The 25,156-nt window shown below is 40.6% G+C and overlaps 1 long non-coding RNA gene across 1 annotated transcript; it reads right to left on the bottom strand.

The window, feature by feature from the left end:
• Window positions 1-1,690: 1,690 nt before the first annotated feature.
• Window positions 1,691-21,091, bottom strand: LOC123775658 (uncharacterized). Its single transcript, XR_006775130.2, has 3 exons — window positions 20,936-21,091; window positions 19,146-19,226; window positions 1,691-9,327 (listed from the first exon to the last, which is right to left on the bottom strand). It is a non-coding gene; the product is annotated as an uncharacterized LOC123775658 (long non-coding RNA).
• Between the last annotated feature and the right edge of the window lie 4,065 nt (window positions 21,092-25,156).

Below are 25,156 nucleotides of genomic sequence, written 5' to 3'. Positions count from 1 at the left end.
ATCCTTGCACCTATCTTTGCAGATCTGTACTGGTATTTCTGTAGGAGTGATTCTTAAAGTGGGAAAGTCAAAGGGCATGTCCATGTACAATTTTGATATTATGCCTTCCATAAATGTTACACTGATAGTCTCACAGATGGTTGACTTTTTAAACAACCCTTTTAAAGGATACCTTTAGGTGGTTAGGAGTTCCTACGAAAGTCTAACAAACATCAATGATCGACTGATATTAACAGATATTAAGTCTGCTTTGCTACAGTTTGACATCATTTAGCACTCTATATATGTTGAATACAAGTATTTTCAAAATTCCATAATCACAAGAATGATAAAACTGCATACTGAAGTTCCTCCTGAGTCGTAAACTTTTAAGCTCCTAAGTTAACAGCAGAAACTATCTCCGTTTTTGTAACCCTACTATCTAGCACAGTACCTGGGAGTGGAGTGTATCAGTGTGTGCTAAATGATTAGGCATAAATCACAGGAAGGAAATATTACATTAGGAATCATACCACAAAAACCAGGTAGCTTTTGTTCCTCTCCACTTGACAATAGCCAATCCTAAGGAAGTTTGTAACATCTACTTTCTTACTTTAAACTTAAAAAAACTTTCCCCTGAATCAAGAAGGATCTTTTTTTTTTTTTTTTTTTTTTTTAAAGATAGGCTCCATGCCCAGCGTGAAGCTTCAACTCAGGACCCTGGGATCAAGACCTGAGCTGAAATCAAGTGTCAGTTAACTCACTGAGCCACCCAGGCTCCCCAAGAAAGATCTCTTCCTTTTTTTTTTTCTTTTGATTTTATTTATCGGAGAGCAAGCGAGCACAAGCAAGGGGAGCAGCAGGCAGAGGAAGACTTAACCGACTGAGCCACCCAGGTGTCCCTCTCTTCTAGTGTTAAGCCTCTTTAGTTAAGCTAATAAATATTCAATGTAAAAGCATTTAAAATGCTTTATATATTTCATATAGGAAGGATTCCCTGCTATAAACACTATTGTACTTAGCTCACTGTTCCCTTATCAGAAACTAAACATTTGGGGTGCCTGGGTGGCTCAGTTAAGTGTCTGCCTTTGGCTCAGGTCATCACCTCAGGGTCCTGGGATTGAGCCCCATGTCAGGCTCCCTGCTCAACCAGGAGTCTCTCCTTCAGCTTCTCCACCCGCTTGTGCTAATAAAATCTTAAAAAATAAAAACAAAAAAACCAACTAAAGATTTGCTCTTACCTAGCATAAGGTTGGCCCTGAAGGTGGGAATGACGTTAAGTTTAAATGGAGTGCCTCTGTTCACATGGCTGCCACTTCCCTCGGACTACAGCAGAGACTGCTGCAACTTGGTATCAACGCCCAGATCTTTGGCCTTTTCTGACATCTAGAGCCTACCTCAGCCCAGGTCTCTGGCTTGGCTCCTCCCATCTCAGTAATCTACTGCATTATTAGAAATTACCTATTTTGGGGCACCTGGGTGGCTCAGTTAAGCATCTGCCTTTGGCTCAGGTCATGATCCCAGGGTCCTGGTATCGAGTCCCGCATCGGGAATCCTTGCTCAGCGGGGAGCCTGCTTCTCTCTCTGCCTGCTGCTGCCCCTGCTTATGCTCTCTCCCTGCCTCTCTCTGACAATAAATAAAATCATAAAAAAAAAAAGTTTTTAAAAAAATTACCCATTCCAAGTAATGAGTAACACAGTGAAGTTTCAGTGCATTCTCAGCCCATGCTGCTTTATTGCCAAAATATGCACATGAACACACACACACACACACACACACACACACACACACACACAGGTGCAGAGTTTCCAACTCGTATAGCAGTTCCCTTTTACATCAAAGAATAAAATTTCTGAAATTCCAAGGATGCATAGATTAAAAAGCTGCCTTTTGTAATACTTTATAAACATTCAATGAAATTCTTTTTTTACATTATATACCAATGATGCAATGAAGAAAATACAGAACAGCTAGTAAAAACATAAGAGCAACAACTGTACTTATAGGACAGTAAATAAAAATCCGTGAATGATACTCTAATATGACTCTGTAAGTGATGGGTGGTTTTCAGGTAAGTGCCAAGACTACTACTGTTATTTAAGGACTGACGATAACGTATTGCCAGAATACAGTTTTTACCCCTGGGAGGAAAATTGATGGCATGGCTTACTATCACTAAGGGAGACAAAACCTTTTGAAAATTGTAACCTTACGATATCTATTTTGATTTTAAAGATTTAGGAGTAAAAGTTCCTAGAGAAATCTGTGAGGTTTAGTTTTTTAACTACACACTTTTGTGGAATAAAGGGACAGAGTTGAGAGAAACTCCTTCCTTATATCTTTACTGGTTTCACTGGTTGGCAGAGGAAGTCAGTTAAGTGACAAGGAGAAAATTTGCAAATGGGAAATGATATCTCACTTCCTGTACTTAAGTGGAGACTAAACATTGCAATGACTGTTAAGTCTAATTCAGTTCTGAACTACTGGAAAGCTACCACTTACACTTAAACCTTCCCAAAGGCATATGGAGTGAAATCCCACTCCAAAGAAAACAGGTTAAGATGACTTAAGAAAAATTACTTTTCAATCATAGAACAGGAAACCTGGGAGGGGCCTAGTGAGAATCATCTAGTCTAACTCTGAATTCTCTTCTGTTTACACTACTCACCTATGAATTCCATTTGTATATTATTTGTCACGATCATTTGCACTTAATAGGGTTATTTCAAAGTCAGGACATCTCAAAAATTTTAAGCTACCACAATAAACTGATCTATTTTCTTCAACAAGTACGGAAATAAATGGCAAGGTTTTTCTTTTTTCCAAAAGTGGGAAAACCTGCTCTTGTTTACCTGGCATCGAAGGCTTTAGGCAACAAATTATGCAGCCTGAGCAAAATATCATGGATAAAGCCCTGGCTATAAGAATTTAAAAACAAAACATTTATATAATACAATAACAAAAGAGAACCCAAACCACAGATTTGTCAGTATTTTTAGCACTGTTTCCACAAAATGCAGCGGTCTCCTTTGCTGCAGGGAACCATATGGCTGATCAGTACCAGTACCATCCAGAAGAGTTGGCTGGTTATCTGAAAATCCTGGAACGTCTGAACTGTATGCATATTGCTTCCATTCACTTCCAAGATACTAGTTTTAAGAGATCCAAACTTCAGCCACATAAATTTTATCAGATAAACCCCATACTTAGTTATTTTATATACTCTACACCGGTAATTTCGTAGCCTTTCTGAAACTCTGCACCTTTCTGATTATTATAGCCATAGCAGCTTATTTATTCAACATGCTTAGTCTGTGCCTTTGTTTGGTTTTTAAACATGCTTGGGGACTAAGGGAACCAGGCAAGAGGTTAGAGGGTGAGCAATGTCATGCTCTCTATTCCTGACAGTTTGAATGTCTTGTGGTTGCCCCTGTTTATCTTCTAGCTCCCATTTTCAATGGAAGTTAAGATAATCTTTAATTAGAAAATGAAACCTAATAATCCAAACAGTAAATTCAGGCTATTGGTTCAAGTTTCTATTGCTTCATTAATAAATGCATATGTATATATATCTACTAGTCACCACGTAACACTGCACATTTTCAATCATGCATTAGAATATTAGTCCTCTAAAATCAGAGCTCTGGGCCTGCCACTATTGCTTGCACTTTCATGCAGACCCAGTTTTAATAAACATGCAGAAAAGACCCCCTGATTCAGAGGAATTAGGGGAAACGACAAAGATACATGCAAAGTTTCAACTGAAGATGTGGGTTAATAAAGTGATTGCTTAGAAATGCAGGCAGGGCAGGTGCTCCACATCACAACGCTGCTTCAGAACAGAGGTACAAAGTCACACACAAAAAGGCTAAAATCAGGACCACTACTTAGTTACAAAAGGCTTAACTGCGAATCCTGTCCCTTTTGGATACAGAATGATGTAAAAACTCTGGGAAAAGAAAGAGAATTCAAAGATGTACAGTCTTTTGGAGCATTAAGTTTTCTTGGCCATTTACTGACAGCTACAGCACAGAAGAGCATAGGCGGCAGAGCGATGGTGAAGATGCTCTTAGGCAGAATAGTTTCTGATTCACATTAATGAATTTTATCTGCACAGCCCCCTGCGGAAAAGGAGTTTATGAACAGCAGAGCTGATATAATGTAAACTCAAAATCAATGCCCTGAAATTTAGCACAGACTTCTTTTTGAAAACTATCGGCCAAGGGATTCTTCCAAATAGGGTATGGTTAATAGCCAAGCAATGTTCTGAATAAACTAGAAGTAATTTGCTTGCACCAGCAGCACCATGAGAATGTAAACTCCTGGAGGCCAAGGGTCTCTTCGTATTTTGCATATCACAGGTACACAAAAAGTAAACATGAGACCACAACAACATTGAAAAGTAATAACCGCATACTTAGAGACTACAAAAACTTGTAGCACATTTTAGCATTTAAAACTATTAACGTGGCTGTTAAGGGTAGTCTTTAAGTAAGTAACTAAATTGTTGTCACTATAATACACAGCGGTGTCCTCATGATCGTGCAGATGACTGAATATTGCTTGGTTATTCCAATGTCTCTAACACCAACTGATGGCGTAGGACATTTAAAGAGGAGCTATAATCAATTTAATATAAGAGACTTCTCCCTATCCTCTGGAGTTGCCATATAAGAATTAATATTCAAGAGGCACTATTTTCTTAAATCCACTCCACTTTTAGTTTTTTCCTTGGGAAAACGGGAACACAGACACAATCTGTTCAGGGACCTTCAAGGTGCTAAATGGCCAAAATGAACACAAGGTAAAAGGGAGTTAAGAAATCACCTTCCATTCCACTATTATAACCTGATGTGAGGTGTGAGATTCCTCGGATCAAGAAACTAGTTTGCTGGGCTCTTATTTAAAGTAAGACCAAAGTCCTCAGCACATGTATAGCAGACAAGGTTTATAAAACCAACATGCTGTCTTTGGCTATTCCCTTCGATCCTTTGCTTTACATCTTTAAATTCTAACACCCCTAAACTAACCACAGGCATAAGGAAAAGCCAGCTATCCAAGTTCTTGGTTTGTTTTTAACCCAAACACACATACACAACAAACTTTTCCATTTTTAAAATGCACCCAGAGAACTAAAGGAGAAAAGAAAAGGTGACAGAGCACAAAGTATGCTAGTCCATAAATGCCTGTTGCTGAAAAAAATATCGCAAGCACAATCCCCACACGACGGACTCAGTGGGGCTACATCAGTAGGAGTACATTTGCTTCCAGGTTAACCACTAGAAAAATTTCATTCAATGGCTCTAACCCTCTGCTTTAGGAAACAAACAGAGTCTCTAACTTACACAAAAGTTGCTATTTCTCACACAATGATATATTCATATACATTCAGTTTTTAAAGTACCTTTTATATGTTCTTTGCCTAAAACATCTTCCTTTTGTGCAACTCTGTTGATCACAGAGCTTCGCCAACTCAAGTAGTAATATTTACTCTATTGTACAACTTTGCTAATACAATTTACTATACATGCAAAACTGTTATTGCTACTAAAATTCTACCTCTTGAAAATTATTATTCGTTTTATGGCTTTTATTTATTTTTTTTTGCAAAAGGAAAGATCCTTTCCTATATACTGTGCTATTTTGCATTCATTACCTTTTCAGAGGTATTTTTAAAAATATTTAAATGCTTTTTGGAAATGGATTCTCCCAGGCACTAAACTACTAGAGCCAAGAGTACAAATACTTGAAGTACACTATGAGAATCTAAACCTGGGTCCCTGGATATCTGCCGCTGCAGAGTCTATTTGTTTAAGTTGGCTTGTGTCCTGAGACACACCACACTAGTTTTTGCATTTCCTATCATGGGAACTGTAGAATCGGTGTCAATAAATCCTGAACTCTCCTAATACTGAGATTTAAAAATCACCTCAGAAAACTGCCCTTTCCAAGTTCTCAAGGCAGCTTTTAGAGGTAGGAATTTCTTTTCCACGGAAAGCTACCTTACGCTTTCAGAACAAACAACTTTTATTTTTACAAGCAGAAAGGTAAAAGTTGTCTGAGGTGGCTCACTCTAACCAAGCAAAATACATAGTTATTACATGGCAACCTGCTTAGGCTCCATCTAGCTACATTCCAATTCTTGTGAAAAGGTCTGGGATCCCATCAACACACAATTCAGATGGTGAAATAGGAAAAGCCCGTGACAAATTAATGTAGGACACTGAACCTCTGACCAGTGTCCTTCGATAACAATCAGCATGCCGCAGACAGGAAATGGTAATGGTCTGCAGATTAGAAAAGCACTCAACTAACACAGCATCTCAGTAAGACATGCAAAATAAAAAATAATTTCTTGATGCAAAAGGAGTGGATTAAATAATAAACCTATAAGACACGCCGTGTGAAAACAGCATAAGAACAATCTCATCTCAAACTAAGAGAACAAAAGTAGAATCATGAAATGGGGCCTCATTTTGATTTGAGGTTTCATAAGACACGAAGGCAGCTGGTTTCCAGCTACCTCAGAGAAAGCTTAAATATCCTCAAACACAGTATTTTACACTGTGATCCCACAGTCCTATTCATAAATGAGTCTTTTTGGCCTTAATCTCCTTTCCCCAGGGAGAATATCATGATTCCGATATTTATGAAAAAATTTTCCACTCATTTTACACTATTGGTTATCATCCTGAAGTTTAAATTATTACTAGGCTCATGCACTAACTCCTAACATGACACTACAATATGCTACCAAGCACTAATGCTTACAAAACTATACACATCTCAAAATGGAAGACATTGGTGATTTTGTTGTTCTTAAACAACTTGTAACATTTGTCCACAAGTATTAAAATATACATATATATATATTTCTATTGCACATATCCCGTTTTTGTTTAACTTTTCAAAAGAAAAACTGCCAGCTGACATGGATAAGCTAAGGGAAGAAGTAGGCACAGCTACTGATTGAGGTGTAGTCCTGCCTAAAATTACAGCTTTTCCCATCAAGAAGGGGACAAAACAGTCAGGGGGAAAAATGTAGGTGTATTAGGTAAACACTGGGCTAGTACACCTGGCACAGACCCATTTTGTTAGATGCTATCTGGTGACAACCATTAAAGATGCAAAGAACAATCTGAACGAGAGCATTCAACAGTGGTCCTTTTAGCTGTGAAATAAAAAATACAAAGCAACTGGAGAAGAGGAGTCTGATACATACTCAAACAAATGGGCCAGAGATGGTTTCACTGGTGCTGACAGTATTAAGTCCCTATCCCCTGCCAATGGTCCTACCCAACACACTGCAAAAAGGACATGGGGAAGAAGGATAACAGACAACTAAAGATATAAATTCTCAACACACCGATGGGGACTCATGTACGTAGGTTCCTTTCTGTCTTTAACAATTCCAACACAGTAAAAGAAAGTACCAGGAAGTTGGCTGAGAAGTTACTTAGAGAAACATTTAAGTTACCTTTACCCAAAGTTACTTCTATGCTTTACCACTCAGTATGTGCCCTCAAAGGAAATTATATTTTACCTGTATTATGTAATTATTTTACTAAAAAGCTTTCTTATGCCAATTCAAATAGGTTGACCAACTTAACTAATCATTAAGAGTGCTCAACAATTCCCATTTTTGGCCGTTTCTATTACTTCTAAATTTGGTAAATCTACACTACGTTTTTAGCATCACAGCATGTGTGACCGTAGGCAAATTCCCTAAATCACAGATATGATCTAAGACAATTTGTTCTTAAGTGCATCTAAGAAGTTTCAAATTCTTTCTCACAAAGACTCATAGTTTCCTTCTTCTTAAAGACCTGACAATTCATACAGTGGTCCTCTGTTGATTTGGAAGAAAGAATAGCTTCACACCATAGTCTGTTCATCACATGGTATAAGTTTTAAGGAGAAGGAAGATCCGTATTTTTATTGAATTACTTTTCTTGTCTGAGGTTTTATCCAGCCCCGAATTTCTTCTAAATCAACCACAAATTTGGGAACACTGCCACTGAAGTCCATTCTCTGATGAAAAAGTTCAGTTCCAACTGGGGAAAGTTACCTGAGTCCCAGACTTTACAGCCTAACATTACACCTGAGTGTAACATCTGAGTACCCATCTTGGGTCAAAGGAACAGAGTTATTTATGTTTTTAGAAAACTGGAGCTACAGAATGTAAAATGCCATAAAGTCAGATGGAGCTGCATAAGGCATTTTTGCTTCTTTTTCTCAGGAGAAAGGAATTCTCTTGAAATTTTTCTTTTCTCCCCCCATTCCTCCACGCCCAAAGTTGAATGCAGGTCAGACTAGAGGATCCACCATATTTTCTAAACAGAAAAACCACTTAAGCCACACTTGTTCCTGCCTTAGCAGCATGGAAAATCAAGTCTCAAGTGCTACGTAAGAGTCCACAAAAAAGAATGAAGTAATTTGCAATATAGGAGCTTCTCATCTGAGGGAGGTGAACAGGGTTCCATCACTGGACTTGAAGCTGTTTTGTTTCCTTTTCCAACCTTTCAGTAAACCCAAGCATGCATTCATAGGGTAAGCAAATGTACAATGTGGTCCTTCCTTAGAAAAATGAAAAATCATTTAAAAATATGAAATGTCCAAAGACTTCTGAGAAGGAAGCCAACAACAGCTTCCTTCTCTAGGAGAAAAATCCCTCTTCTCATCCAAAACATAGATTTACACACGTAAACATATGTATTTTACAGGGACTCTGTTAACCTTGCATTATCTTGTCTTTATGCTTCTTTATAACATCAAATGTTTTATTGCAAAATTGAACCTTTGTTCTTTTCCAGCAAATGTACTTCAAAGGATGAGTTAGGATTTAGATATTTAATATCTGTAGTTTTTAAGCATCTCTTTCATTTCATATTAGAACACATATTTGGAATTTACTCCTTGCAGATTCAATTGTGCTTATGACAGTGGCTGAAACTGGAAGACACTAAAAAAAAAACAACCTGATGTCATCCATACTTGCTATTTATTTAGTCTTCTTGTTTGGAAGAAAAGGTAAAGAATTCATAAACACCAACATCTAAGCACCTGTTTCAAATTAAACATCAGCCTCAGCTTCCAAAATAATTTCTTTATAATGAAGCAAAAAGCAGAACAAGCATGTCAGTTGCTTCTTTCTTCCTGGAGAACTCAGCAAGCCAACTGCATCCTAAGAGCTCCTCAATGTTGAATCAGAGAAGTGGAACACAAACGCAGCCTTTTCCAATCCAAATCATGGAGGTAAAACGTGTAGAGAAGAGATCCCACATTTCAAGAGTAGGGAAAGGGGCTGGATAGCAGGACCACCCACTCCAGGAGACAACACAGAATACCTGGAAATACAAAATAAATTAAAAATGGGGAGGTTAAGGCAGGTACTTCTGCATGAGCTCACTTTTAAGAATGATATTTAAAAACACATAGAGGGTTGGGGCGCCTGGGTGGCACAGCGGTTAAGCGTCTGCCTTCGGCTCAGGGCGTGATCCCGGCGTTATGGGATCGAGCCCCACATCAGGCTCCTCCGCTATGAGCCTGCTTCTTCCTCTCCCACTCCCCCTGCTTGTGTTCCCTCTCTCGCTGGCTGTCTCTATCTCTGTCAAATAAATAAATAAATAAATCTTAAAAAAAAAAAAAAAAACAACAAAACACATAGAGGGGTGCCTGGGTGGCTCAGTCAGTTAAGCATCTGCCTTTGGCTCAGGTCATGATCTCAGGATCCTGAGATTGAGTCCCGCGTCTGGCTCCCTGCTCAGTGGAGAGCCTGCTTCTCCCTCTCCCTCTGCCTCTCCTCCCGCTGCTTCTCTCTCTCTCTCAAATAGATATAATCTTTAAGGGGCACCTGGGTGGCTCAGTCGTTAAGCATCTGCCTTCGGCTCAGGGCGTGATCCCGGCGTTCTGGGATCGAGCCCCACATCTGGCTCCTCCCCTGAGAGCCTGCTTCTTCCTCTCCCACTCCCCCTGCTTGTGTTCCCTCTCTCACTGGCTGTCTTTCTCTCTGTCATATCAATCAATAAAATCTTTAAAAAAAATAAAAATAAAAAATAAAAACACATAGAAAATATATTTTAGATTATACACTAAAAGAAAATGTTCAACCATAACACCAAATTCAGTATTGTCATCAGAAAAGCAGCAATAGTCAGAAAAAATACATAAACACAATACAAAAAAGTTAGATTTATGTAAAAACTTGTATCCTAGAATAAGAGATACACATGTCCAAGGTTTCCTGGGTGGCTCAGTCGGATAGGGCATCCGACTCTTGATTTCAGCTCTGGTCATGATCTCAGGGTCGTGAGACAGAACGTGTCGGGCTCAGAGTATACTTGAGATTCTCTCTCTCCCTCTCCCTCTGCCCCTCACCGGTTCACACACGTGCTCTCTCTCTCAAATATATAATTTTTTTTAATTACAAAGCTGTAGTAATCAGAAGAGTATGGTACTGGCACAAGAACAGACACATAGATCAATAGAAGAGAATAGAAAATCCAGAAATAAACCCACAATTATACAGTCAATTAATCTTCAACAAGGCCGGAAAGAATGTTCAATGGGAAAAAGACAATCTCTTCAATAAGTGGTGTTGGAAAAACTGGAAAGCTACATGCAAAAGAATGGAACTGGACCACTTTCTTACACTATAAACAAAAATAAACTCAAAATGGATTAAAGACCTAAATGTGAGAATTGAAACCATAAAAATCCTAGAAGAGAACACAGGCAGTAATGTCTCTAACATCAGCCATTGCAGTATTTTTCTAGATAGGTTTACAGCAAGGGAAATAAAAGAAAAATAGATTATTGGGACTGCATCCAAATAAAAAGCTTCTGTACAGCAAAGGAAACAATCAACAAAACTAAAAGGCAACCTACTGAATGGGAGAATATATTTACAAATGACATACCCAATAAAGGGTTAGTATCCAAAATATAAAGAACTGATAAAACTCAACACCAAACCCCCCAAAATCCAATTAAAAAATGGGCAGAAGACAGGAACAGACATTTCTCCAAAGACCACATACAGATGGCCAAAAGACACATGAAAAGATGCTCAACATCACTTGTTATCAGGGAAATGCAAATCGAAACTACGATGAGGTATCACCTCACACCAGTCAGAATGGCCAAAATAAAAAACATAAGAAACAAGTGTTGGCGAGGATGTGGAGAAAAAGGAGCCCTCTTGCACTGTTGGTAGGACTGCAAACTGGTGCAGCCACTGTGCAAAACAGTATGGAGGTTCCTCAAAAGTTAAAAATGAAACTACCCTACAATCCAGTAATTGCACTACTGGGTATCTACCCCAAAAATGCAAAAACACTAATTCAAAGGGACACATATACCCCTATGTTTACAACAACATTATATACAATAGCCAAATTAGGAAGCAGCCTAGGTGTCCATTGATAGATGAATAAAGAAGATAAGGTATATATACATACACAATAAAATATTATTCAGCCATAAGCTGAATGAAAGTCAAAAGGCCAAAAAGCTGAATAAGCCAAAAAGAATGAAATCTTGCCACTTGCAACAACATGGATGGAGCTAAAGAGAATAATGCTAAGTGAAATAGGGGCGCCTGGGTGGCTCAGTCCTTAAGCATCTGCCTTCGGCTCAGGGCGTGATCCCAGCGTTATGGGATCGAGCCCCACACCAGGCTCCTCTGCTGGAAGCCTGCTTCTTCCTCTCCCACTCCCCCTGCTTGTGTTCCCTCTCTCACTGGCTGTCTCTCTCTGTCGAATAAATAAATAAAAATCTTAAAAAAAAAAAAAGTATAATGCTAAGTGAAATAAATCAGAGAAAGACAAAATACCTATGATTTCACTCATATGTGGAATTTAAGAAACAAAACAAATGAGCAAAGAACAGAGAGAGAGTGAGAGAAACCAAGAAACAGACTCTTTACTATAGAGAACAAACTGATGCTTACCAGAGGGGAGGTGGGTGGCAGGATGGGTGAAATAGGTGATGGGGATTAAGGAGAACATGTGTCGTAATGAGCACTGGGTGATGTATGGAATTGCTAAATCACTGTACTGTACATCTGAAACTAATGCAACACTGTATGTTAACTATACTGGAATTAAAATAAAGGCAAATGTAAATTAATTCAGAATCAAATCAGGAGGAAGAGAATTACAGAATTTGCATTTTGTTGCAAAAGCAGCAGAAGTAAGGGTAAAAAAAAAGAGAAGATCCACAGAAGGCCCTTTAGAACACCATGGGCAACAGAGCTGTTTCGTTATGTAAGCTTACACAGGCCAATTCAAAGCTTGCACCAGCCATTAGACTGTTCTGCAGTTCAATTATTAATATATTTTTTTATGATTTTATTTATTTATTTGAGAGAGAGAGAGAGCAAGCAGCAGAGAAAGGGGGAGAAGCAGGCTCCCCGCTGAGCAAGGAGCCAGATGCAGAACTTGACCCCAGGACCCTGGGATCATGACCTGAGGTGAAGGCAGATGCTTAACCAACTGAGCCACTCAGGCATCCCCTGCAGTTCAATTCTAATGGCAAGATAACTAGCAGTAACGTTGAGGGGGAAAGAAAATACAAGCTAGTTCCTTCCAGGAGGAAATATGCTAAAACAATTCTATGTAAACCAAATAAGCACCAAGACGAGCACCTGTTCCTAACAGGGAACCTACTAATAAAAATGTATACATTCATCATATATAAACCTCACCTCCCACCACCCCAAATCTATATCTTTATATGAGGCAAAAATGCTAGAATATCATAAGCTTATTTTCTCTTCAAAACACCCAATTTCAGGCCTGGGTGACTCAGTCGGGTAAGTCTCTGCCATGGCTCAGCTCATGATCCCAGGGTCCTGGGATCAAGTCCCACATTGGGCTCCCTACTCAGTGGGGAGATTGCTTCTCCCTCTCCCTCTGCCACTCCCCCACTCGTCCTCTCTCACTCTCTCTCAAATAAAATCTTCAAAAAGCAAACAAACAAACAAAAAACCCAAAATACCCAATTTCCCTTTCACTCAGTCACCATTCAATTTTATTCACTCTAAACACAAATTTGGATCACAAACTGTAGACCTATTGAAAAGTGAATGAATAGTAGCTGCTTAGTAGGAAAGCCATAGTTCCTGACCATGACGTACAATTCCCCTTAAGATCTTCCACCAGATCTCTTCTGACCCCAACTCTATTTCTATCTCCTCCTCCATCATGTGCTCCAAGCACACTGGACTCCTTGCTCTTCCTGGAATGTCAGGCATACTCCAACCTTATAGCTTTTGTACTGGTTGTTCCCTTTGTGAGAGGACCCTTCCCCAAGTATCCACACAACTAGGCCCCTCACCTCAAGTCTTTACTTAAATGTCATTTTCTCAGTGAGGCCTGCTTTGAGCCCCTTTAAGATTATACTGTCCCTGCATCCCATCTACAGACACACTTTTTTTTTTTTAAAGATTTTATTTATTTATTCGACAGAGATAGAGACAGCCAGCGAGAGAGGGAACACAAGCAGGGGGAGTGGGAGAGGAAGAAGCAGGCTCCCAGCAGAGGAGCCTGACGTGGGGCTCGATCCCACAACGCCGGGATCACGCCCTGAGCCGAAGGCAGACGCTTAACCGCTGTGCCAACCAGGCGCCCCACCATCTACAGACACACTTCTACCATTTCCCTTTACCCGATCTACTTTTCCTTTTATCCATAGCATGTAACAGTATCTAATAAGGTATTTATTATGTTTCTCATTTACTGTCTTGTCTAAAATGTAAGCTCCTGGGGCGCCTGGCTGGCTCAGTCGGTGGAGCATGCGACTCTTGATCTGAGGGCTGAGTCTGAGCACCACATTGAGTGTAGAGATTACTTAAAAATAAAATATTTAATAAATAACATAACATAACATGTAAGCTCCATCAGGAAGGAAACTGTTTTGTTCAAAAACGAATCCCAAGCACCCAGACTAGCATGTGACCCAGGTAACCACTTGATAAAAATTTGTTGAATAAATGAGTGAAGAGCAGGGCTGTTAAATACATTTAGCCAACATGAGTTCAATTGTAAATAAACAGGTTCTACAGTTAAGTGAGGAAACCAAAACTATACACACTGACCTACAAAATTTCAAATATATCCCCATAAAGCTGATGACTTACTAGGCACTTCTAGGTCTCTGAGGTCACTCGTTTAGTGCTACTGATTATATAAATAAAATAACTTTGTATTAGAAAATCTGACTGGGGCGCGGGGGTGGCTCAGTCATTGAGTGTCTGCCTTCGGCTCAGGGCGTGATCCTGCAGTTCTGGGATCGAGCCCCACGTCAGGCTCTTCCGCTGGGAGCCTGCTTCTTCCTCTCCCACTCCCCCTGCTTGTGGTTCCCTCTCTTGCTGGCTGTCTCTCTCTGTCAAATGAATAAATAAAATCTTAAAAAAAAAAAAAAGAAAGAAAATCTGACTAACTGGGAGGACAGAAAGGGAAATCAGAATTTTTAATGTAGTACTTGGGCTAGCCATACCTGTCTCAAATAACTCTGGGTGTAGTCAGCTTCCAAGATGCGCCCCAGTTACTGCTGCCTCCTGGTATTCACACCCTCCTACAGTCTCCTCTAACAATGAATCAGGGTATGATAAAGATTTTGGCTGGCCTTTGTCGTGGGAGGGAAACTCTAAATCCTTGGAATTCACAGTAAATGAGCCAGTAGAAATTAAACAACAGAGTCCTAAATAATTAAGGGGTCAAACAGAAAATGACAAGGGAAATTAGAAAATACCTCGAGATAAACGAAAACAACACGACAAACCAAAACTTACAGGCTGCAGTAAAGCAGTGCTAAGAGGGAATTTTAGAGCTATAAATGCTTACATTAAAAAAAAAAGAAAGATCTCAAATCAGCAACCTAACTTTACACCTTAAGGAACTAGAGAAAGAATAAACTAAACCCAAAGCTAGCAAGAATGAAGGAAAAAATAAGTATCAGAGCAGAAATAAATAAAAGATTACAAGAACAGAGAAAACCAATGAAACCAAAATTCAGTTCTGACAGGGTTGTGAGAACCCTTGAATTTGCAGCCAGTTGATCAGAAGTGCAGGTGGCCTGGGAATCCTCCTAAGTGTGGCTGTCTTCTAAAGTGAGGGCGGTCTTGGGGCACCTGGCTGGCTCAGTCCACGGGGCATGTGATTCTTCATCTCAGGGTCGTAAGTTCAAGCATTACGTTGGGCATGGAGCCTACATAATTAAAAAAACAAAAACCAAAAAACCACCACCACCACCACAAAACCCACAAAGACTAAAGTGAGGGCAGTCTTGTTGGGAACGGGGCCTCTGACTTGTGGGGTCTGCATTAACTCTGGATGGTTAGTGTCAGAGCTGTCTTACAGTACACTAGCTGGTGTCAAGAGAGGGACCAACTGAGTGAGCAAGAAGTAATGATGAGGGACTCTGAGACAAGGTCATAGATGCGGCTATGACTTCTGCACTGTTCTCTTGAACTGCTTATTCTGGGAGAAGCCAGATGCTCTATCATGAGGACATTCAAGCAGCCTTGGAAGAGGCTGACACTGGAAGGAACAGAGGCTTTCCACCACCAGCATGAATTTACCAGCCACGTGAAGGAGCCACCGTGGAATTAGGTAACTGCCACCCCAGCCAATATCCTGACTGCAACCTTAGAAGAGAACCTAAGCCAGAAAGCCCCAGTGTGAAACAGCTCTGTTAACTCGTGACCCACATAAACTGTAAGAGATAATACCTGTTTACTGTTGTTTTAATCCACTAAAATTTTGGGTAATCTGTTACACATCATTAAATAACTAATGCACTTTGCTTCCTCTAAGGACAGAAAGAATGATATATCATGGGAGTTAATTACTCTTCTTAAAAAATAAAAATTCTCCTTTCTTACTTTGCTATGTAAATTCAGAACACATTTTACAAAACACAATGGATATCCTTATCATTCCAGTTAAGTTTTTAAGTGTCTCATTAAAATAGTGCTGGGCCTATTGGACAGTTTCTGCCCCCAGATATGGATAGGCTCTACTAATGTAAAATCACTGCCTGAGCAAAACTTTTAACTGCTTCGTCATTCAACATTTACTGAGTGCTTCCTTTCTTTGAAAATTTTAATTATTTACTTGAATAGGTAACAAAAGCACGTAACAGGAAAAGGTACAATAGGATATACAACGTTTCTCCCATATCCTTTTATTTTTATTTAAATTAAATTAGCCAACATATAGTACATCATTAACAGATGTACAGATGTATTTTCATGACAGTTCAGATGCAGAGTTCAATAATTCATCAGTTGCATATAACACCCAGTGCTCATCACATCACCTGCCCTCCTTAATGCCCATCACCCAATTCCATATCCTTTTAGTAATTCTATAGCTACATAACATCTGTGTAAGTAGATTTAATTTCTCCCTACAAATAAAAGTATACTATACACCATGTTCTGCATCTTGCTTTTCCTTTTAATGTGTATTAGTGATCATTCTGTATCAGAATTAAAGCTACCTTAAAAAAAAAAAAAAAGATTTGAGAGAGAGCAAGTGAGAAAGTAGGGGGAGGGGAAAATGGAGAGGGAGAAGCAGACTCCCCACTGAGCAGGGAGCCCAACTCAGGGCTCAATCCCAGGACCCCGGAGATCATGACCGGAGCCAAAGACAGACGCTTAACCGACTGAGCCACCTGGGCATCCCAAAGCTACCCTTTAAGTACAGAAGCACCTACATTTATTTACATCAGTTCCCTGCAGGTAGATATTTAAATTGTTACCGATATTGTGCTATGCCAATGTCAAGTTTCTATTACTATCTACCTGGATTTATTTATTTTTAAAAAGACTTATTTATTTGAGAGAGAGAGAGAGAGAGAGAGAGAGAGTGCAGACAAGGTACGCACAAGCAGTGGGAGAGATGGAGAGAGAGAATCCCAATCAGCACAGTGCCCAACGTGGGGCTGAACCTCAGGACCCTAAAACCAAGAGGTAGAAACTTAACCAACTGAGCCACCCAGGCGCCCTCCATCTACCTGGATTTAATTAAGGTTATAAATTCAAGCAACAAAGCCTCTGTTCTATAAGCATATGATAAAGACTCTATCACCTAAATTTGTCCCAGCAGTTTTTATTCCTTTATTCCTTTTCTCTTTTTTTTTTTTTAAGATTTTATTTATTTATATGACAGAGAGACAGCCAGCGAGAGAGGGAACACAGCAGGGGAGTGGGAGAGGAAGAAGCAGGCTCCCAGCGGAGGAGCCCAATGTGGGACTCGATCCCGGAACGCCGGGATCATGCCCTGAGCCAGAGGCAGACGCTTAACGACTGCACTACCCAGGCGCCCCCCGTTATTCCTTTTCTTTTGTATGTGGTAATATAGATCTTCCTTATGATCTGCTAAACCCATCCTAAGTTGAAAATATCCTGTCAAAAATGCATTTAATACACCTAACCTACTAACCCTCATCGCTTAGCCTAGCCCACCTTAAATGTGTTTAGAACACTTACATTAGCCTACAGTTGAGCAAAATCATCTAACCCAAGCCTATTTTATAATAAATTATTGAATATCTCATATAATTTATTGAATACTGTACTGAAAAACAGTTGTTACGTGTATTGACTGTTTACCCTCGTGGATCATGTGGCTGACTTAACAGCTGTGGCTTGCTCCCAGTGTCCAGCACCATAAAAGCATCACACCACATACTGCTATCCAGGGAAAAGATCAAAATTTAAAACCCGAAGAATGGTTTCTACTGAATGTGTACCACTTTCACACCATTGAAAAGGCAAAAAATCGTTAAGGTGAACCATCAAGTCAGGGACAGTCTGTATAGTTGGAATTTTTTATTTACCTTTTTTTAAAATTTGTTTTTATTGTGGTAAAATACACATAATATAAAATTTATCATCTATACCCTTTTTAAGTGTTCAGTTCAGTGGTACTGAGTACATTCATATTGTGTAGGCATCACGACCTTTCATCTCCTGAACTTTTTTCATTTGCAAAACTGAAACTCTGCCCCCATTAAATAATAACTCCCAATTTCCCTTTCCGGAAGCCCCTGGCAACCACCATCCTACTTTCTGTTTCTATGATTATGACTATTCTTAAGTACCTTTATAAGTGGCATACAATATTTTAATCCTTAAAGCAGTTGTACAGTGAATGATTTCCATGTAATACAATCAATGTATATGACTAAGTAGATGTTATGAGTTGAACTGTGTCCTCCCCAAATTCATAAATTGAAGTCCTAATCCCTAGTACCTCAAAATGTGACCTTATTTGAAAACAGAGTCAAAGAGTCATTGCAGGGGTGCCTGGGTGGCTCAGGTGTTAAGCGTCTGCCTTCGGCTCAGGGCGTGATCCCAGAGTTCTGGGGTCAAGACCCGCATCGGGCTCCCTGCTCCGCTGGGAGCCTACTTCTTCCTCTCCCACTCCCCCTGATTGTGTTCCCTCTCTTGCTGGCTGTCTCTCTCTCTGTTAAATAAACAAAAATCTTAAAAAAAAAAAAAAAAAAAAAAAAGGAGTCGCTGCAGATATAATTAGTTAAAACGAGGTCATACTGGAGCAGAGTGGGCCCCTAATCTAACATGACTAGTGTCCTCATAAAAGAGAACTTAGGACACAGACACACACACAGGGAAAATGCCATGTAAAGACTGGAGTCATGCTGCCACAAGCCAAGGAACTACCAAAAGTTAGAAGAAAGACCTGAAACACATCCTTTCCTAGCACCTTCAAGAGGAGTATGGCCCTGCTAATATGATTTTGGACGTTTGATCTCCAAAGCTGTGAGACAATATATTTCTGTTGGTTCTTTTTTTTTTTTTTTTTTTTAAGATTTCATTTATTTATTTGACAGAGAGAAAGGCAGCGAGAGAGGGAACACAAGCAGGGGGAGTGGGAGAGGGAGAAGCAGGCTTCCCACTGAGCAGGGAGCCCGATGTGGGGCTCGATCCCAGAATGCTGGGATCACACCCTGAGCCGAAGGCAGACGCTCAACGACTGCGCCACCCAGGCGCCCCCTCAAATAAATAAAATCTTAAAAAAAAAATTCTAGTCATTTTTGATGTTCATTTTATGTTGAAGCTTACTGTTCTACTTCTATCTAGCTATTTTTCAAGCTGCTTAAACAGTATCTGGAAGCACTAGCCAGTATTACTCACTTGCCAAATCCTGAGTTCAGATTTTTGCTTTCTTCTCAAGATGAATACAAAAGCACCTGGAAAGCAAAGAAAATGTTCTTCCTGTGAGAAGGAAAAATAAAAACAACATTACAGTAAGGATACAGCCCTCACTTGTGCTATATGCTTCTTTGTGCAAAACTATTCAAATGAACCAAGACCTTTTTTAAAAAATCACTATGGGGCATCTGGGTGGCTCCGTCATTTAAATGTCCCAGTCTTGGTTTCCGCTCAGGCATGATCTCCTGCTTCATGGGATCTAGCCCCACGTAGGGCTCCAACTGGGGGGGGGGGGGTGTTTCCTCTCTGTCTGCTTGAAAGATTCTCCCCCTCTGCCACCCCTCACCCGTGCTCTCTGCCTTTCTCCCTCTCTAAAATAAATCAATCTTTAAAAAAAATCATTATCAAAAACTATTTAAAAGGAATAGTCAGAAAGAAGTTACTCTCTACCTGCACTGGCACTAATTTTATGAAGATGTCAAAACTCTTGAATCAGTGGTTCTCAGGGTTTTATGGTACACTGTTCCCACTAAGAATCTCACGATGCTATCCTCCCTCTTCTCACAAAAGACCTTTGCTTTAATACAGATGACCACACCCCTCTGTTGTAAGGTAGGAAGGAATGTTCTGTTCCTTTCCTCTGCCCTGTGTATCTTCTTCTTTCTTCTAGATGAAATCGAAAAAAATACTCCTGACAAAAGCAAGAGAAAGGTCCTCTTTATAAGGAAGATATTTCTTTACCCGGTATTTCCAGCTTTGCTAAATCAAGGACCAGCAAAGAGCACACCAGAAACATTCATTCCTATTATGACATATCAGTCGAATTGGACCCAACTAACATGCCAGTTCTAAATAGGCTTCACCAATTCAGAAACTTAGTAACAGGAAACTTTACAAGAATTTAACTGAAAGACCGAATGAGGGGTTACAAAAATCCAAATTATAAAAAGAAACCCCATAAACAAGAACCGAATACAAATGACTTGACAGTATTATACTTGGCAACCCCACCACATTACACAAATTACGTTCTAATAATATTTCCCCCAAACTCTTTCTCATGATCTCTAAGATGATAAATAAAAAATGTACACTGACTCCTTTAATTCTGGAAAACAACGGTGAATTCTCCCGAGACCTCGAGTCAGTCGAGATTAATGCGCCATTAAGCAGTTACCAGGTCATACAAGGACAAAGATGCTTACTCGGCTTTTAAAAGTTTGAGGGGTGGGAGTGGGAATGAATGGATAGGTAGCAAGAGAACGTGAATGATACACACAAATTAAAATCTCGGGGGAGAACCTGTTAAACCAAATCTCAAGGTCAAAGGACCAGGGACACAAATTACTCAGGGCCACAAGGGGCCTCGACTGATACCGGAGACTCAGGCAAAACAGTGGACACGAAGCCGTGAGGTGAGGAATATGAATAAATCAATAAAATAAGGGTATTCTTTAAAAAATAAACCGCTGGACGACGCAGCGGTTGGCAGATACACACCCGCGTGGATGCAATCACCCAGGAACAAGCCGAAAGCATGAAGGCAGCCAAAAAGGCACTGAGAAGGACAGCGGCGGGTAAAGGACGAAGTGTTGGTGCGACACACCCCGGAAGGTTTGTACTGCCGCCCTGGGCAGCTCGGAAGGAAACCCGCGCCAGGCCGAGGCCCGCGCCCGCTGCAGGCAGGCTCCGCGCGCCCCGGTCCCCCGGCCGGGCTGGGCCGGGCCGCACCACCTCCTGCTAGTTCCCCGTCACCCGTCTTCTCGGCTTACCTCGCACCGACCAGCAGAAGCACTGGACACACCGGGGGCCTTTCCGCCCCCGGCCCAACGGCCGGCTCTCACCAGCACGTCTCACTCCGCCATCTTCGCTCCTTCCTAAGTCCGCCAACCCTGCGGCAGCCGTTTCCACAAGCCCCGCCTCCGCTTCTGCCGCTGAGTCCTGACTGGATAACGACTTGCGCAAGCGCACTCTCTTCCCGTTGTGGGCTGGTTGGAATGTATGTCTGTCAATAGCGCCGACCCCACTCTTTTCGATCCTTTTTTTGGTCAGATTGGGTACCAGGGTTGAGGTAACGGGGGAAAATGTTATTGTACTTCACTTGTTAGGAATGTAAAATTATTTCCGCGTAGAAGCTGTGTCGCTTCGTGGAAAGGTAGTCTGGATAGGCCGCATGACAATTTTAAGCCGCCATTAGGTTCAACTATACTGCTAAAAATTTCATTCTCGGACTGGGAGCTTTTAACCCCGGACATAACACCACACCTAGGCAGACAATTTAATAGCTCCAGTTTGTATCTGATTCTGTCTGACTCGTTTCCATTCGTAAAAGGTCCAAACGTCAGACCGCTGTTTGCAGCTCTGGTCAGTACAGAACAAATTAGTTTCTTTCCTTTGAGGATCCTTCTGCCAAATGTCAGTTACAACTGACAGTTTTGTTGCTTTCTATGCTCAGTTGTAGGGCTCTTGAGATCCTTTCTAAAGGGATTGCTCCAGGAGAGGCAGGTAGGATAATTAGAAGTTGGTATTAAACGGTGCCCCTGGCGGCTCCCAGGTAAGAGATGTAGGTCCTCAAACACCACTAAGGCTGTCAAATGGGCTGCTTCCTAGAAGCATGGATTCCGAAGGCTGCACCTCCCTGAGATCCAATTTCCAAAGTCCTTGGATGAAGCTAAGGAGTATTAATTTTTACAGAAGCTAATGATAAAGGACAACTAAGAGATAACCTTCACTTAAAATGGGGGCGCCTGACTGAGCCACCTTGGGCATGGAGCCTACTTAAAAAAAAAAAAAAAAAAAAAAGTCGTACTTAATGGTGAGCCTTCATACTTTCCCTTCAAGATCAGAAACCAAGCAAGGACAGTTTCCCTTCACCTCTATTCAACAGTGTACTGGAGGGTGTAGCCAGTGCAAAAAGGCAAACAAACAAAAGGCATCCAGATTGGAAGAAAACAAAACTGCCTTTATTTGCAGGTGACGTGATTCTCTGTTGAAAATCATAAGGAGCGAGCACAGAGCAAAAACAAAAGTACTGGAATTTCTTTGTGTAGTGACGTTGCGGGATACAAGATAAGCATATAAAAATCAACTATTTCTCTACACTAATAACAAAAATGAAATTAACAACTGCATTCATAATAGCATCAAAAAGAATAAAATACTTAGGAAAAAAATTAATGAAACAAATCCAAGATTTATACACCAAAAATATAAAACATACTGAAAGAAATGAAGATCTAAAGTAAAGAGAATTTCCACGTTCATGGTTTGTTAGACTCAATAGTAAGATGGCAATTCTCAAATTGATTAGAGTCAGTGCAATACCTAACAAAATCCTAGCACATTTTGTGTGTGTGTGTGTGTGTGTGTGTGTGTGATAGAAATTGACACGCTGATCCTGAAATGTATAAGGAAATACAAAGGACGCAGAATAGCCAAGCCAATCTTGAAAAAGAATATGTTGTCTGAATTACATTACCTGATTCATAACTGACTACAAAGCTACAGTAATTGAGACAATATAGTATTCATGAGGATAGGCCTATAGAATCAGTGGAACAGAATTGAGAGTCCAGAAACAAACCCTTACATTTATAATCAGTTTATTTTATTTTATGTATTTATTTGACGGAGAGACAGCCAGCGAGAGAGGGAATATAAGCAGGGGGAGTCGGAGAGGAAGAACCAGGCTTCCAGCGGAGGAGTCTGATGTGGGGCTTGATCCCAGAACGCTGGGATCACGCCCTGAGCCAAAGGCAGACGCTTAACGACTGTGCCACCCAGGCGCCCCACATTTAACGACTGTGCCACCCAGGCGCCCCACGTTTATAATCAATTTTTGACCAAGACACAAAGATAATTCAATGGGGAAAGAATAGTGTCTTCAATCCAGGATATTGGCAGGGTCAATTGATATTTAGCTCAGTTATTAAAATATTAAAATACTTACACACTTCCCATTTCCCATTTTTCCGAACCCAAGTTTCCCTTCCTTTCCTCCTCTTATACTCAGGACCACACCCCGTCCCCCCCGACCTACCCTCTATCCAGCAACTGAGGGATTTACTGCCTAGCATTGGAGAGAATCTATCTCTAGGACTCAGCTCCAGCCATACATTCTGATAGATCAGTGCAACACTAGCTAAAAATAATTTCCCCTTATACATATTTTTCTTCCTTCGGCACAGGCAACTAGGAAAGAACCAAAAACGAAACCATAAAACAGTGTAAACTGGGATAATACAGACTGTTTCTCATTTATTTCCTCCTCAACAATCATACCCTTCATGCTTAAAAATTCTGCAGATGTAACTGTATGTACCTAAAAACAAAAACAAATACAAAACAAATACACACACACACACAAACAAAAAAATTAAAATAAAAAATATTTTTTTAAAGATTTTATTTATTTATTTGACATAGAGAGAGAGCGTGTGTGCACAAGCAGGAGTGACAGGCAGAGGGAGAGGGAGAAGCAGGCCCCTGATGAGCAGAAAGCCCCAACGTGGGGCTCCATGCCAGGACCCTGAGATCATGACCTGAGCCGAAGGCAGATGCTTAACCAAACTGAGCCACCCAGGTGCCCCCCAAAAATAAAAAAATATTTTTGTAAAATACTGTTATATATACACGGAGAACCTGACAACCTAATAATTATGCTCTGAGCCAATAGGAATTCAAGATCATCTACAACCTCTGTTGTAATTTAGGAATTCTGCAAGGTTCCTGACAAAAATGGTCATAAAAGATTTTGCTTAAGCAACTCTACCAACTAAAGGCTAGAGAATGCACTAGTTTTGGCAATATCCTGTTCCTCATTTGACTAGTTTAATAATTATAAAGAAATTCTTCCTTAGGAGTGCCTGGCTGGCTCAGTTGATGGGAGTATGAAATTCTTTTTTTTTTTTAAGATTTTATTTATTGGACAGAAAGAGACACAGCGAGACAGGGAACACAAGCAGGGGAGTGGGAGAGGGAGAAGCAGGCTTTCCACTGAGCAGGGAGCCCGATGCGGGGCTTGATCCCAGAACGCTGGGATCATGACCTGAGCCAAAGGCAGACGCTTAACGACGGAGCCACCCAGGCACCCCAGAGTATGAGATTCGTGATCGTGGGGTTGTGAGTTCAAGCCCCACGTTGGGGGTAGAGATAAAACAATTTTAAAAAATCATTTTAAGAAAAAGAAAGAAATTCTGGGGTGCCTGGGTGGTTCAGTTGGTTAAGTGTCTGATGCTTGAGTTCAGCTCAGGTCATGATCTCAGGGTTGTGAGATTGCACCCCACACTGGGCTCCACACTGGGTGTGGGGCCTGGCTTAAGATTCTCTCCCTCTCCATCTGCCCATACCCCAACCTCTAAAAAAAAAATTTTTTTTTTTAAATAATTGTTTCTGAAGAGGGTGTTCTGGCTGGCTCATTGGTTGATCATGTAACTCTTGATCTCGGGAGGGCTCGGGTTCAAGCCCCACGTTGGGTGTAGAGATTAAAGTCTTAAAAAAAATAGTTGTTTCTAAAGTAATAGTGTGTGTGTTTTAGGGAGTAAGAGATTTTCTTGTGAATAAAACACCAAAAGTCTGTTTAATGGTGCTTGATATCTATTATAGCAGCCAAGAGATCTTACTTGATTAATTCTTATTTCTTTTTTTTTTTTAAAGATTTTATTTATTTATTTGACAGAGATAGAGACAGCCAGCGAGAGAGGGAACACAAGCAGGGGGAGTGGGAGAGGAAGAAGCAGGCTCATAGCGGAGGAGCCTGATGTGGGGCTCGATCCCATAACGCTGGGATCACGCCCTGAGCCGAAGGCAGATGCTTAACCGCTGTGCCACTCAGGCGCCCCTGATTAATTCTTATTTCTGCCGCCACATTCAGGTATAGCATATAACAATTCAGCTACCTGGTTCAGTTCTTAAATAGACTGCAAAAGATGGTGTCTCCAAAGTCTTTCTAGTTTTGACAAGAGATCAGAATCTAGTGCTTAGAAGACTGAAGA

The sequence above is a fragment of the Ursus americanus genome, chromosome 36 (genome assembly GCF_024610735.1).
Source record: "Ursus americanus isolate L20-20 chromosome 36, mUrsAme1.1.p, whole genome shotgun sequence".
Classification (NCBI taxonomy): Eukaryota; Metazoa; Chordata; class Mammalia; order Carnivora; family Ursidae; genus Ursus; species Ursus americanus.
This window is presented reverse-complemented; position numbering and strand designations above follow the sequence as displayed.